The following is a 14,059-nucleotide window of genomic DNA, read 5'->3' as shown; positions in this document are numbered from 1 at the left end:
TCAATTAACAAAATGCTACAAATAAGACAAATTAACTTTAACTTATGAGCATAGTCACAAGTGTGGAAGGACAATAATACGGGCAGCTGTAAAATATATTTATTGGGGGGCACACTTACACAGCCTTTAAAAAAAAAAACATCAGGCATTTTGATAAGTCGGACCCTCCTTTCAACTTTCAGTTTGGATAGTTAAGGTTAGGTTAGGGTAAGGGGCCAGGGCATGCATTATATTTCAGTGTGTCCTCACAACTGAAGTAAGACAATGTGTGTGTCATAGAACTACTGAATATAGAAGTGTTTACTGTTGAGATAAAAATGTAGAGTGTGAGCAAGGAGGCATCTACAGCTGCCATGTTGGTGTGCTGGTCGTCTCTTAGGCTCTGATGAGCACTGATGCTGTTTCCTCCAAGTAGGTGTTATATTTTAGTTTAATCAGAATCTCAATGTTGAAATGAAACTTGAATTTTTATATGCGCACACACACACACACACACACACACACACACACACACACACACACACACACACAAACACACACAAACACATACATACATACTTTATATTTATATTTATATTATTTATATATATTTTCTTTTTTTTTTTTTTTTTTTTTTTTTTTTTTTAATATTGTCTCCACATGTGCTTCCCTGAGTATAAGGACCAAGACTTTGCCTGTATTTTGACCAGCTTTTTTTTGTTAGATTCAGAAACAAACACAATCTTCTTTGTGTCAGAAAGCTTTATTAATTTCTGTTAGGAAATTCTTTAGTTATAATCAAACTCCCAATGGAAAATGAAGAAAGTGCAGAAGAGTTGGAAGACAGAAGTAAGATTAAAAACATTTATTAGACAAATTTTAATTAAAAACAACAACAAAAAAACTACAATACTCACTCCTTAGAATAAATATGTTACTCTCTTTATCCACAATATTTACTTTGGGTCATTTAGCACCTTTTCATATACTTGTCATGTTATTTATTTTAGTTTGACTTTACATATTTATGTGTATGTTTTTTTTTATTCTTTTGTTTTCTATTTTTTGTATTCTTTTTTGTACATTTTTTGTTATTGTGAATTTATTTAACTTTGTCACTTGGATGAAGAAAACCTTGTGTTCTGTAGTGCTTGATCATTTGTGTTTTGTTTTTTTGTTTTTTTTAACTTTATATTTGGACTTTTCTGTCTCCGAGCCCAAGTCATGCAGCTGTCAACCTGTTGATATGATTAGTCAGCAAAAGGTAAAGCGCTACGTACGGTCAATCGCGGACAAGATTCACTGCAGAATCAAGTGGGGTTATTTTCTTTTATTCAGGTTTAAGTGTATATGGGTTCGTACTTTTTTTTTTTTTTTTTTTATTGCGTGGTGGACAGGGTAAGGCAAGGAAGCCTGGCAGAGAGACGACTCAAATAGCTTAGACGACTGTAAAGATGCACTCAGTTTGGGTATATTTGCTTACTTTTCCATCTAGTGGTGATGATGGATGCAGTGACCACTGTGAAAATCTAATAGATGTGTCAAGTTTACCAGGTTGAACAATAATGATTAATTTGCTCCTACTGAGCTACGTGCTGTTGACATACTTGAAATGAAACATTATCATGGGCTGAATTGAAGAGAAGGTCTTAAGGGAACAGGCTTTGTCTTGAAGTAGAACTGCTAATATTGATATACCTGAACAGAGTGACAGCCATTTCAGAAGGCAAACCTGAAAAGATGTTTACAGATGGTAGAGAAACCTTTCACTATGTTTTAAAAGCTATGTCAAAGACACTAGAGGGGAAGACACAGTTAAGGTCTTGTTCCAGTTCTTGAAGGAACAGAGTGAGGAAGACATGTTGAAGTTTGGACAGACCATAAATTCTGCTTCAATGATTCTGTAAGCTGCTGTAGTTTGATGATGAGTGAGCTGAGGCTTTATTCTGTGGCTGAACCTCCAGTGATGGTGTTACTCTATTTATGCTGTTTACTTTTACATTGTCTGTTGCACACATTGCTCATTTGTTGTCAGTTGTCTGTCCTTTACCACCTTTTTCATATACTTATATTATTTATTTTAGTTTATTTTGTTTTCGTAATTATCTTTTTTCTTAAGTTTTTGTTATTGTGAATTTATATATTTATTTATTTACTTTGTCACTTGGATGAAGAAAACCTTGTATTTTGTAGTGCTTGATCAATTGTGTTTTGTTGTATTTATTTTTTTTCTTTATTTTACATTTGGACTTTTCTGTCTCTGAGCCCAAGACATGGAGCTGTCAACCTGTTGATATGATTAGTCTGCAAAATGTGTAAAGTGCAGCAGAAGACAATAGTGTCTTCTCAGACTGTCTCCATGTACATCAGGACATTGGACTTGCTAATTACTGCTGAGCCTCTGTGGAAGGGTTTGCAAAGATCACAAGACCATGGCAGAACATGCTGAGGAGGAGTTCCACAGGCAATACAGAACTGGAATGTGATGAAGTTTCGAGTAAATGGACTGATGGATAGATGAGTTCAGAGACTCCCAGCAGACTTTCCACCCTGCAGGGATGGATGCACTGGACTGTTCCACAACAGTCTGTGAAAGCAGCAGACACCAGTCAGGGGAAATTAGTCAGAGGAAGTGAGAGAGGGGCAACCAAAGGTAAGATCTGAGCTCATGTTGAAGGTTTGCTTTAGTCTTTTTGCATTTTACTTATTACTAATGATTGTTTTTTTTTTGCCTCAGTTTTAGTCATATTTCCAACCTTAAGGAAGGCTGGAAGGGGAATGCTGTGGCCTGACCTGATCCACCAAGCCCTGGACAGCATCTAGATCTCCGGACTTCACCTCTGAAGGACTGTTGCAGCCTACATCACACAAGTCTGCAAGCTGCTCTTCAAACTACAGGACATGACCAGGAAGTGAGTCTGCTACATCTAGGAGGTGGATGGGCTGATTTTCTGCATAGTGAGGCTCAAGTGCTGAGTAAGCACAGACTGTGACTATTTATTAACTCTGTTGTTGGAACCGAAGTTTTACCAGCTCTTCACTTGTGATGCCTCAAGAGGTCACGGTCTCAGGAAAGTGCAAACAAAACACAGTTGGATCTGTGACCTTGGCTTTCTCAAGCAGTTATTCAGCCCATGGATGATGTTTTATCAATGCATTTAAAATCTGTATTGGTATCTGAGATACATTTGTGATCACATTTTTTGATATTGAGTAAAATCATTGTTAGGTCAGTAAGTTGGTAAGTTTTCCGTCATTAAATGGTGGAGCTACATGGGCAGGTCTGATGTAGATGGATATGGGATCCTCCAAAGTAAGAGTTGTTTTTTCAATAGTATTCAGCCTGTTTCCTGAGCATAGTTGCACTGCTGTCCATCATCACCAGCCAAATTTTGATAGAAGCTTTATTGTACAGGGAGGGTGAGTTGGACTTTGAGGTCAAACACTGGCTCGTCTTACTCTGCCAAGTTTCGTTCCAAGGGGAGACTGGAGTAGTACCTTTCTGGGTTGAAGTAGGTGTGGTGAGGAAAACTTTTGCGATTCTTAGGTTTTTTTGGTGTCGGCACATAGGGAGGCCTCCCGGCAGGGGAATTTTTCCTTCCCCTGTAAAGCGCTACGTACGGTCAATCGCGGATAAGATTTACTGCAGAATCAAGGGACGTGGGGTTATTTGGGTCAGGTCTAAGTGTAGGTGAGTTCGTACCATTTTTTTTTTATTGTGTGAGGGACAGGGTAAGGGAAGGAAGCCTGGCAGAGAGACGACTCAGATAGCTCAGACGACTGTAAAGATGCACCCAGTTTGGGTATATTTGCTTCATTTTCCATCTAGTGGTGATGGTGGATGCAGTGACCACTGTGAAAACCTAATAGATATGTCAAGTTTACCAGGTTGAACAATAATGATTAATTTGATCCTACTGAGCTATGTGCTATTGACATACTTGAAATGAGACATTATCATGGGCTGAATTGAAGAGAAGGTCTTAAGGAAACAGGCTTTGTCTTGAAGTAGAACTGCTAATCTTTATAAACCTGAACAGAGTGACAGCCATTTCAGAAGGCAAACCTGAAAAGATGTTTACAGATGGTAGAGAAACCTTTCACTATGTTTTAAAAACCATGTTAAAGACATTAGAGGGGAAGACACAGTTAAGGTCTCGTTCCAGTTCTTGAAGGAACAGAGTGAGGAAGACATGTTGAAGTTTGGACAGACTATAAATTCTGCTTCAATGATTCTGTAGCTGCTGTAGTTTGATTATGAGTGAACTGAGGCTTTATTCTGTGGCTGAACCTCCAGTGATGGTGTTACTCTATTTATGCTGTTTACTTTTACATTGTCTGTTGCACACATTGCTCATTTGTTGTCAGTTGTCTGTCCTTTACAACTTTTTTATATACTTGTCTTGTTATTTATTTTAGTTTAACTTTACATATTTATGTGTATGTTTTTTTTTTTATTCTTTGTTTTCATAGTTATCCTTTTTTTTTGCTATTGTGAATTTATTTAACTTTGTCACTTGGATGAAGAAAACCTTGTACTCTGTAGTGCTTGATCAATTGTGTTTTGTTGTATTTATTTTTTATTTTTTTTAACTTTAACATTTGGACTTTTCTGTCTCTGAGCCCAAGACATGGAGCTGCCAACCTGTTGATGTGAATAATCCGCAAAACGTATAAAATGTAGTAGAAGACAGTAGTGTCTTCTCAGACTGTCTCCATGTACATCAGGACATTGGACTTGCTAATTACTGCTGAGCCTCTGTGGAAGTGTTTGCAAAGATCACAAGACCATGGCAGAACATGCTGAGGAGGAGTTGCACAGGCAATACAGAACTGGAATGTGATGAAGTTTCGCGTTAATGGACTGATGGATAGATGAGTTCAGAGACTCCCAGCAGACTTTCCACCCTGCAGGAATGGACGCACTGGACTGTTCCACCACAGTCTGTGAAAGCAGCAGACACCAGTCAGGGGAAATTAGTTAGAGGAAGTGAGAGAGGGGCAACCAAAGGTAAGATCTGAGCTCATGTTGAAGGTTTGCTTTAGTCTTTTTGCATTTTACTTATTACTAATGATTGTTTTTTTTTTCCCTCAGATTTAGTCATATGTCCAACCTTAAGGAAGGCTGGAAGGGGAATGTTGTGGCCTGACCTGATCCACCAAGCCCTGGACAGCATCTAGATCTCCGGACTTCACCTCTGAAGAACTGTTGGAGTCCACATCGCACAAGTCTGCAAGCTGCTCTTCAAACTACAGGACATGACCAGGAAGTGAGTCTGCTGCATCTAGGAGGTGGATGGGCTGATTTTCTGCATAGTGAGGCTCAAGTGTTGAGTAAGCACAGACTGTGACCATTTATTAACTCTGTTGCTGGAACTGAAGTTTTACAAACTTTTCACTTGTGATGCCTCAAGAGGTCACGGTCTCAGGAAAGTGCAAACAAAACACAGTTGGATCTGTGATGTTGGCTTTCTCAAGTGGTTTTTCAGCTCATAGGTCACATGTTATGAATAAATTGTCCAGCTGTATTTTTCTTTTTGTTAGATTGAGAAACAAACAATCTTCTTTGTGTCAGAATCAGAGAAACTTTATTAATCCCTGGAGGGAAAATCTTCACTTACAATCAAACTCCCAATGGTAAATGAAGAAAATGCAATGTAGTATGCAGAAGAGCTTAAAGACAAAAGTAAAATAAAAACATTTTTTTTTTTACATAACTTTAAATGAAAAGTAACAAATAGAATAAAAAAAACGACAATACCCACCCTTTAGAATATGCATATACCCCAAAATCAGAACAAATAAGAACATGTCTTCATATTTATATTTACATGTACATCATAGGTCTGCTGTATATAGAAGTGTTTACTGTTAAGGTAAAAAGGTAGAGTGTGAGCAAGGCTGATGACTGGTTTAAATGGAATTATTGATAGAACATTGCTGTTCTGATGAATTGGTTGTAACTGTGTTTCTGATGTTGGCTTTCTCAAGCAGTTATTCAGCCCATGGATGATGTTTTATCAATGCATTTAAAATCTGTATCGGCATCTGAGATACATTTGTGATAACATTTTTTGATATTGAGTAAAATCATTGTTAGGTCAGTAAGTTGGTAAGTTTTCCGTCATTAAATGGTGGAGCTACACGGGTAGGTCTGATGTAGATGGATTGGGGATCCTCCAAAGTAAAAGTTGTTTTTTCAATAGTATTCAGCCTGTGTCCTGATCATAGTTGCATTGCTGTCCATCATCACCAGCCAAATTTTGATAGAAGCTTTATTGTACAGGGAGGGTGAGTTGGACTTTGAGGTCAAACACTGGCTCGTCTCGCTCTGCCAAGTTTCGTTCTAAGGGGAGACTGGAGTAGGACCTTTCTGGGTTGAAGTAGGTGTGGTGAGGAAAAGTTTTGCGATTCTTAGGTCTTTTTGCGTCGGTACATAGGGAGGCCTCCCGGCAGGGGATTTTTCCCCACCCCTGTAAAGCGCTATGTACGGTCAATCGCGGACAAGATTCACTGCAGAATCAAGGGACGTGGGGTTATTTGGGTCAGGTTTAAGTGTAGGTTAGTTCGTACTTTTTTTTTTTATTGCGTGGTGGACAGGGTAAGGGAAGGAAGCCTGGCAGAGAGACGACTCAGATAGCTCAGACGACTATAAATATGCACCCAGTTTGGGTATATTTGCTTCATTTTCCATCTAGTGGTGATGATGAACGCACTGACCACTGTGAAAACCTAACAGATGTGTTAAGTTTACCAGGTTGAACAATAATGATTAATTTGCTCCTACTGAGCTACGTGCTATTGACATACTTGAAATGAGACATTGTCATGGGCTGAATTGAAGAGAAGGTCTTAAGGAAACAGGCTTTGTCTTGAAGTAGAACTGCTAATATTGATATACCTGAACAGAGTGACAACCATTTCAGAACGCAAACCTGAAAAGATGTTTACAGATGGTAGAGAAACCTTTCACTATGTTTTAAAAGCCATGTCAAAGACACTAGAGGGGAAGACACAGTTAAGGCCTTGTTCCAGTTCTTGAAGGAACAGAGTGAGGAAGACATGTTGAAGTTTGGACAGACCATAAATTCTGCTTCAATGATTCTGTAGCTGCTGTAGTTTGATTATGAGTGAACTGAGGCTTTATTCTGTGGTTGAACCTCCAGTGATGCTGTTTACTTTTACATTGTTGCACACATTGCTCATTTGTTGTCAGTTGTCTGTCCTTTACCACCTTTTTCATATACTTATGTTATTTATTTTAGTTTAACTTTACATATTTATGTGTATGTTTTTTTTATTCTTTTGTCTTCATAGTTATCCTTTTTCTTAAGTTTTTCTTTTTGTGAATTTATTTAACTTTGTCACTTGGATGAAGAAAACCTTGTACTCTGTAGTGCTTTATCAATTGTGTTTTGTCTTTGATTTTTTTTTTTTTTTTTTAATTTCTTGCTTTACATTTGGACTTTTCTGTCTCTGAGCCCAAGACATGGAGCTGTCAACCTGTTTATATGATTAGTCCGCAAAATGTGTAAAGTGCAGCAGAAGACAATAGTGTCTTCTCAGACTGTCTCCATGTACATCAGGACATTGGACTTGCTAATTACTGCTGAGCCTCTGTGGAAGGGTTTGCAAAGATCACAAGACCATGGCAGAACATGCTGAGGAGGAGTTCCACAGGCAATACAGAACTGGAATGTGATGAAGTTTCACGTTAATGGACTGATGGATAGATGAGTTCAGAGACTCCCAGCAGACTTTCCACCCTGCAGGGATGGATGCACTGGACTGTTCCACCACAGTCTATGAAAGCAGCAGACACCAGAGTCGGGGGAAATTAGTCAGAGCAAGTGAGAGAGCGCCAACCAAAAGTAAGATCTGAGCTCATGTTGAAGGTTTGCTTTAGTCTTTTTGCATTTTACTTATTACTAATAATTGTTTTTTTTTTGCCTCAGTTTTAGTCATATTTCCAACCTTAAGGAAGGCTGGAAGGGGAATGTTGTGGCCTGACCTGATCTACCAAGCCCTGGACAGCGCCTAGATCTCCGGTCTTCACCTCTGAAGGACTGTTGCAGCCCACATCACACAAGTCTGCAAGCTGCTCTTCAAACTACAGGACACGACCAGGAAGTGAGTTTGCTGCATCTAGGAGGTGGATGGGCTGATTTTCTGCATGGTGAGGCTCAAGTGCTGAGTAAGCACAGACTGTGACTATTTATTAACTCTGTTGTTGGAACTGAAGTTTTACCAGCTCTTCACTTGTGATGCCTCAAGAGGTCACGGTCTCAGGAAGGTGCAAACAAAACACAGTTGGATCTGTGACCTTGGCTTTCTCAAGCAGTTATTCAGCCCATGGATGATGTTTTATCAATGCATTTAAAATCTGTATTGGTATCTGAGATACATTTGTGATCACATTTTTTTTGATATTGAGTAAAATCATTGTAAGGTCAGTGAGTTGGTAAGTTTTCCATCATTAAATGTTGGAGCTACACTGGCAGGTCTGATGTAGATTGATTGGGGATCCTCCAAAGTAAGAGCTGTTGTTTCAGTAGTATTCAACCTATGTCCTGAGCATAGTTGCACTGCTGTCCATCATCACCAGCCAAATTTTGATAGAAGCTTTATTGTACAGGGAGGGTGAGTTGGACTTTGAGGTCAAACACTGGCTCGTCTCACTCTGCCAAGTTTCGTTCCAAGGGGAGACTGGAGTAGTACCTTTCTGGGTTGAAGTAGGTGTGGTGAGGAAAAGTTTTGCGATTCTTAGGGTGTTTTGCGTCGGCACATAGGGAGGCCTCCCGGCAGGGGAATTTTTCCCACCCCTTTAAAGCGCTACGTACGGTCAATCGCGGAGAAGATTCACTGCAGAATCAAGGGACGTGGGGTTATTTTGGTCAGGTTTAAGTGTAGGTTAGTTCGTACCTTTTTTTTAAAATTGCGTGGTGGACAGGGTAAGGGAAGGAATCCTGGCAGAGAGACGACTCAGATAGCTCAGACGACTGTAAAGATGCACCCAGTTTGGGTATATTTGCTTCATTTTCCATCTAGTGGTGATGATGAACAGATGTGTCAAGTTTACCAGGTTGAACAATAATGATTAATTTGCTCCTACTGAGCTACGTGCTATTGACATACTTGAAATGAGACATTGTCATGGGCTGAATTGAAGAGAAGGTCTTAAGGAAACAGGCTTTGTCTTGAAGTAGAACTGCTAATATTGATATACCTGAACAGAGTGACAGCCATTTCAGAAGGCAAACCTGAAAAGATGTTTACAGATGGTATAGAAACCTTTCACTATGTTTTAAAAGCCATGTCAAAGACACTAGAGGGGAAGACACAGTTAAGGCCTTGTTCCAGTTCTTGAAGGAACAGAGTGAGGAAGACATGTTGAAGTTTGGACAGACCATAAATTCTGCTTCAATGATTCTGTAGTTTGATTATGAGTGAACTGAGGCTTTATTCTGTGGCTGAACCTCCAGTGATGGTGTTACTCTCTTTATTTATGCTGTTTACTTTTACATTGTCTGTTGCACACATTGCTCATCTATTGTCAGTTCTGTCCTTTACCACTTTTTTTATATACTTGTCTTGTTATTTATTTTATTTTAACTTTACATATTTATGTGTATGTTTTTCTTTCATTCTTTGTTTTCATAGTTATCCTTTTTCTCACGTTTTTGTTATTGTGAATTTATTTAACTTTGTCACTTGGATGAAGAAAACCTTGTACTCTGTAGTGCTTGATCAATAGTGTTTTGTCTTTAATTTTTTCTTTTTTTTTTAATTTCTTGCTTTACATTTGGACTTTTCTGTCTCTGAGCCCAAGACATGGAGCTGTCAACCTGTAGATATGAATAGTCCGCAAAAGGTATAAAGCATAGTAGAAGACAATAGTGTCTTCTCAGACTGTCTCCATGTATATTAGGACATTGAACTTGCTAATTACTGCTGAGCCTCTGTGGAAGGGTTTGCAAAGATCACAAGACCACGGCAGAACATGCTGAGGAGGAGTTCCACAGGCAATACAGAACTGGAATGTGATGAAGTTTTGAGTTAATGGACTGATGGATAGATGACTTCGGAGACTCCCAGCAGACTTTCTACCCTGCAGGGATGGATGCACAGTGTGATCGTGAATTTATTTAACTTTGTCATTTGGATGAAGCAAACCTTGTACTCTGTAGTGCTTAATCAATTGTGTTTTGTCTTATTTATTTTTTTTTATTTATTTTTTTTTGGTCAGTTGTCTGTTCTTTAGCACCTTTTTTATATACTTGTCATGTTATTTATTTTAGTTTGACTTTACATTATGTGTATGTTTTGTTTTGTTTTTAAATCCTTTTGTTATGATAGTTATCATATCCTGGCAGAGAGTCGACCTAGATAGCTCAGACGACTGTAAAGATGCTCCCAGGTTGGGTATATTTGCTTCATTTTCCATCTAGTGGTGATGATGACCACTGTGAAAACCTAACACACGTGTCAAGGTTTTCAGGTAGAATGATAATAATTAATTTGCTCCTACTGAGCTATGTACTATTGACATACTTGAAGTTGAACACCTCTATCCAACCCTGGAGAAACTGTCTGAACACCTGCTGGTATCTGTGTTTTTGTGGTATCTTTAAAAAAAAAAAAAAAAACGGGTTGAAGTGAAAGAATTTCTTTGTCCTTTTTCTCGTATGTTTCTGATTTAATTTTGTCAGTTGGATGAAGAAAATCTTGTACTTTATAGTGTTAAATTTTTTGTATTGTCTTTTATTTAGTGCTCACATTTTGACAGTAATTTGGTGTCATTAACAGGATTCATTTAGCCAGAACTTCTCCATTATATAATGAATAAGGGCAAACTGAGTCGACTCATATGACAGAAGATGTGATATTAATATGACAGTGCTGTTGTAAGTAGTTATTGTTCATTTAGGTTGTTGCTGACTCTGTCTCAAAGCTGAATTTTTACCAAGTGAGGGATTTTGTGAATGAATTTCAAGTCAGTATTGGCATTTGAAATATATGTATGTTTAACAGAAGAAACTATAGCAAATTATTGTTCTAACTTTAGGTTCTTATGATATGGGATATCTTCTGTTTCCAAGGTTACCATTCTCAGTTTGTACTGTGAAGTCGGTATTAGCTGTTATTGTGCTCTCTCTTGATTGTTAGCTGATGTTCTGTGTCATTACCAGTCTCTGGTCAGTCTGTGTTGAACTGCGATAAGTATGTTCATGATATAACTGAATGTGATGTAATTATAGACCCAAAGTAATTTGTTCATATTTTATTGAATTTTATTTAAATGTTTTGAGTTGGTCTGAGTTGAACTTCAGGTATAAACCTGAGTTCCCGCAGGGGAACTGTTTAGTTCATTTTACAACTTACAGTGTAAAATAGTACAAAGCAACTTAGATATGGTTTACAGCCGAATTTCGTATTTGATAGTATTTAATATGTCACTGTGAATATGTTGTGGCAGGAGGGTCTGGACAGGATTTTGACAGACACTCACTGACCTCAGCATTAACACAGTACTATTGTTTTAAATCAATAGCAATACTTTAGAGGTGCTGTTCTCCTGCAAATGTCACTGAAACAGATGCAAAACAACCACTTGCTCACATCATTTATTGATGCTGTTATGTAACTGAAACTGAAACTATTTTTTCTATATTTTGTAGCTCAGTGGGACACTTGCTCACAAAGCCATGCTTTCAGTGGTTTAACAGAGCACATTGGAGTGATTTTAACAGCTGTTATCCCAGGACCAAACAGATGGATTTATCACTGATAAACCTGGGTGTAAATTATTGTTTATCATTATAGACTTTGCTTTGGTAAACTTACTGCCCCACTGATGACAGGAATGGGGTTGAGGGCATACCTGCGAACGTACATTCATTTATCCCAGTGTGGGTCATATTACAATGTTTGCATGGGACATAAATAACTTGGTGTGATTCTTACATAACAGTGTGAGCAAATGAACCGCAGGGTGCAAAAGCAGCAGCCACAGTGTAACCCCCAGTTCACTCAAGGTGACTAATATCTGTTTATGTAACAGCTCATAATTCAAAAATAGAAAGTGGCTGTTTTTTCTTTCACCATTTTGTTATTTTTAATTTTTTAAATCTAAATTTCTACTGTATTATCAGAAACTTTTTTGTAGATTTTGTGTTTTCTCCCAAGGTGCAACATATTGATGGGTGACAAATTAAAGGAAAAACATAAATAAATGAGTAACAGGTACAGATGCAGCCACGCAGGTTTACTGCATGGTATAGTTAAACAGTTAACGTACAGTCATGCTCTGTGACATATGTAAAAATGCTGTGTCGGCCGAGTTGATTCCGATTTTGAATCAAGATGGCAAGAGAGATCTAAGAAACCAAACCAGAAACAGTGAAATGATGAGTCATTCACCATATTCTTGACAAGTGAGTGAGTGCACAGCTAAAGGCCTGATATGCTTGACATAGAGTCTGAGAGTGGGGGTGGAAGAAGACTCATCAGCTGACACTGCAGCATGGACCAGACCCTGTAACAGACACAGTTCTGAGCAACAAGAACACAACGCAAGAGAGCACCACAGGATTTGTCATAGCTACAGCTGCAGCAGTGTCGAGAGGAGGCTAGCCTGGCACAGACTGCATGTTAACTCTGACAAGACACTGTGGGAAACTGTTAACACTGACCTGACCGTGACCCTCAAGCAACTTCAAGGCACAGTGGAAGGAAGGAAGGAAGTTGAAGAGAATGGAGACATTATGTACTAATATGGGGCAGAACGCTTTGGGGTACAAGAGGGGAAAGATGAGAAAAAGATTCCAACTGCATCATCTTCCAGGAGGCAACAGAAGATCAGGCACCATGTGCAAGGAAGTAGACAACTTTGGAGACGGTGCAAAAAAGTCTCTGAGGTGGAAAACAGCAGTACTCAGACATGTGGACATTGTGGGACATGTTCAGCAAGGAAGAGGAGGCCTTGGGCAAACAACTAGCCACCTAACTTGGAGTAAGGGCGTTGCACCAGAATGGAGGATGGTGGTGGAGGAAGTATGCCATCAGGAGGAAACTGCAAGGTGGCTCATGGACGTCTCCTTTGGTAAACAGGGGACAGTGGACACAGTGGGACACTGTGGAGAGGAGGAACCGCAGCTGGAAGGATGTGTGGGTCATGGAAGCAAGGTGATTGAGCTTTACCATGAGAGCTACATACTACACTGTTGCCCATAAAGTTGGAATAACATATATTTTATCTCTTCTTTTTTGATCTTTTACTTTATTAAACTTTGTTGATCAGTCTCTTCCAATGTGATTACTGATGTGTATAAATAGGAATAAAAAGATGAATGTGAATCTGAAAACAAAATTATTCCAACTTTATGGGCAACAGTGTACATCCAACACCAGTTCATCTTCATCAGTGGCTCGGTGAAAATCCAAGGTGTGGCAAAGTCAGCCTCACGCAAGGACATCATTTGTTGCACCACAACCTAAAGGGCCTTACCTCCAACCAAAGCAAATGAATTGCCATAAACTCCCTACCACCACCAGCATCCAACCCCCAACAAACAACTACCCTTGTCCGTGATGGGAAAGTTGTCTCAGACTTATGGACCTCACTGTATATGTTTTTAGATATTTAGGGGAGGCTATTGCAGTTTTTTTTCTCAAGTCAAGGGGAGGGAACTCCTCACCACAAGGATTTTAAGACAGTCCCTCCGGAGAAAATATTTTTGGCAGCAACAGGTTGCCATGGTAACTTTGATCAAACTTAATTCTGCTGTATGAAAACAAAACTTGCTGAAAATAAGCTTGATATGGTGAAGTTAAGTGTGGAAATGTTGCTTTATGAAACAGCCCTCGGGTTGTCCTCTGATACCCGTGACACAGTCAGCAGACTGCTTCTTGAGTTTGATGCCCTCCAGCTCTGTGTACTGTAGATGCACCGAGGCACACAGAGCCAGCTCCAAGGGCCTGAACAATAAATATAACACTGAAAGAGTTTATATTGTATCACAGTCATAAGCTGGTTCATGAGAGCAGAGTGAAAGAGAGAAGGGGGCTGGAGAACTAGAGC

This window comes from Toxotes jaculatrix, chromosome 4, assembly GCF_017976425.1.
Source record: "Toxotes jaculatrix isolate fToxJac2 chromosome 4, fToxJac2.pri, whole genome shotgun sequence".
Classification (NCBI taxonomy): Eukaryota; Metazoa; Chordata; class Actinopteri; family Toxotidae; genus Toxotes; species Toxotes jaculatrix.
This window is presented reverse-complemented; position numbering follows the sequence as displayed.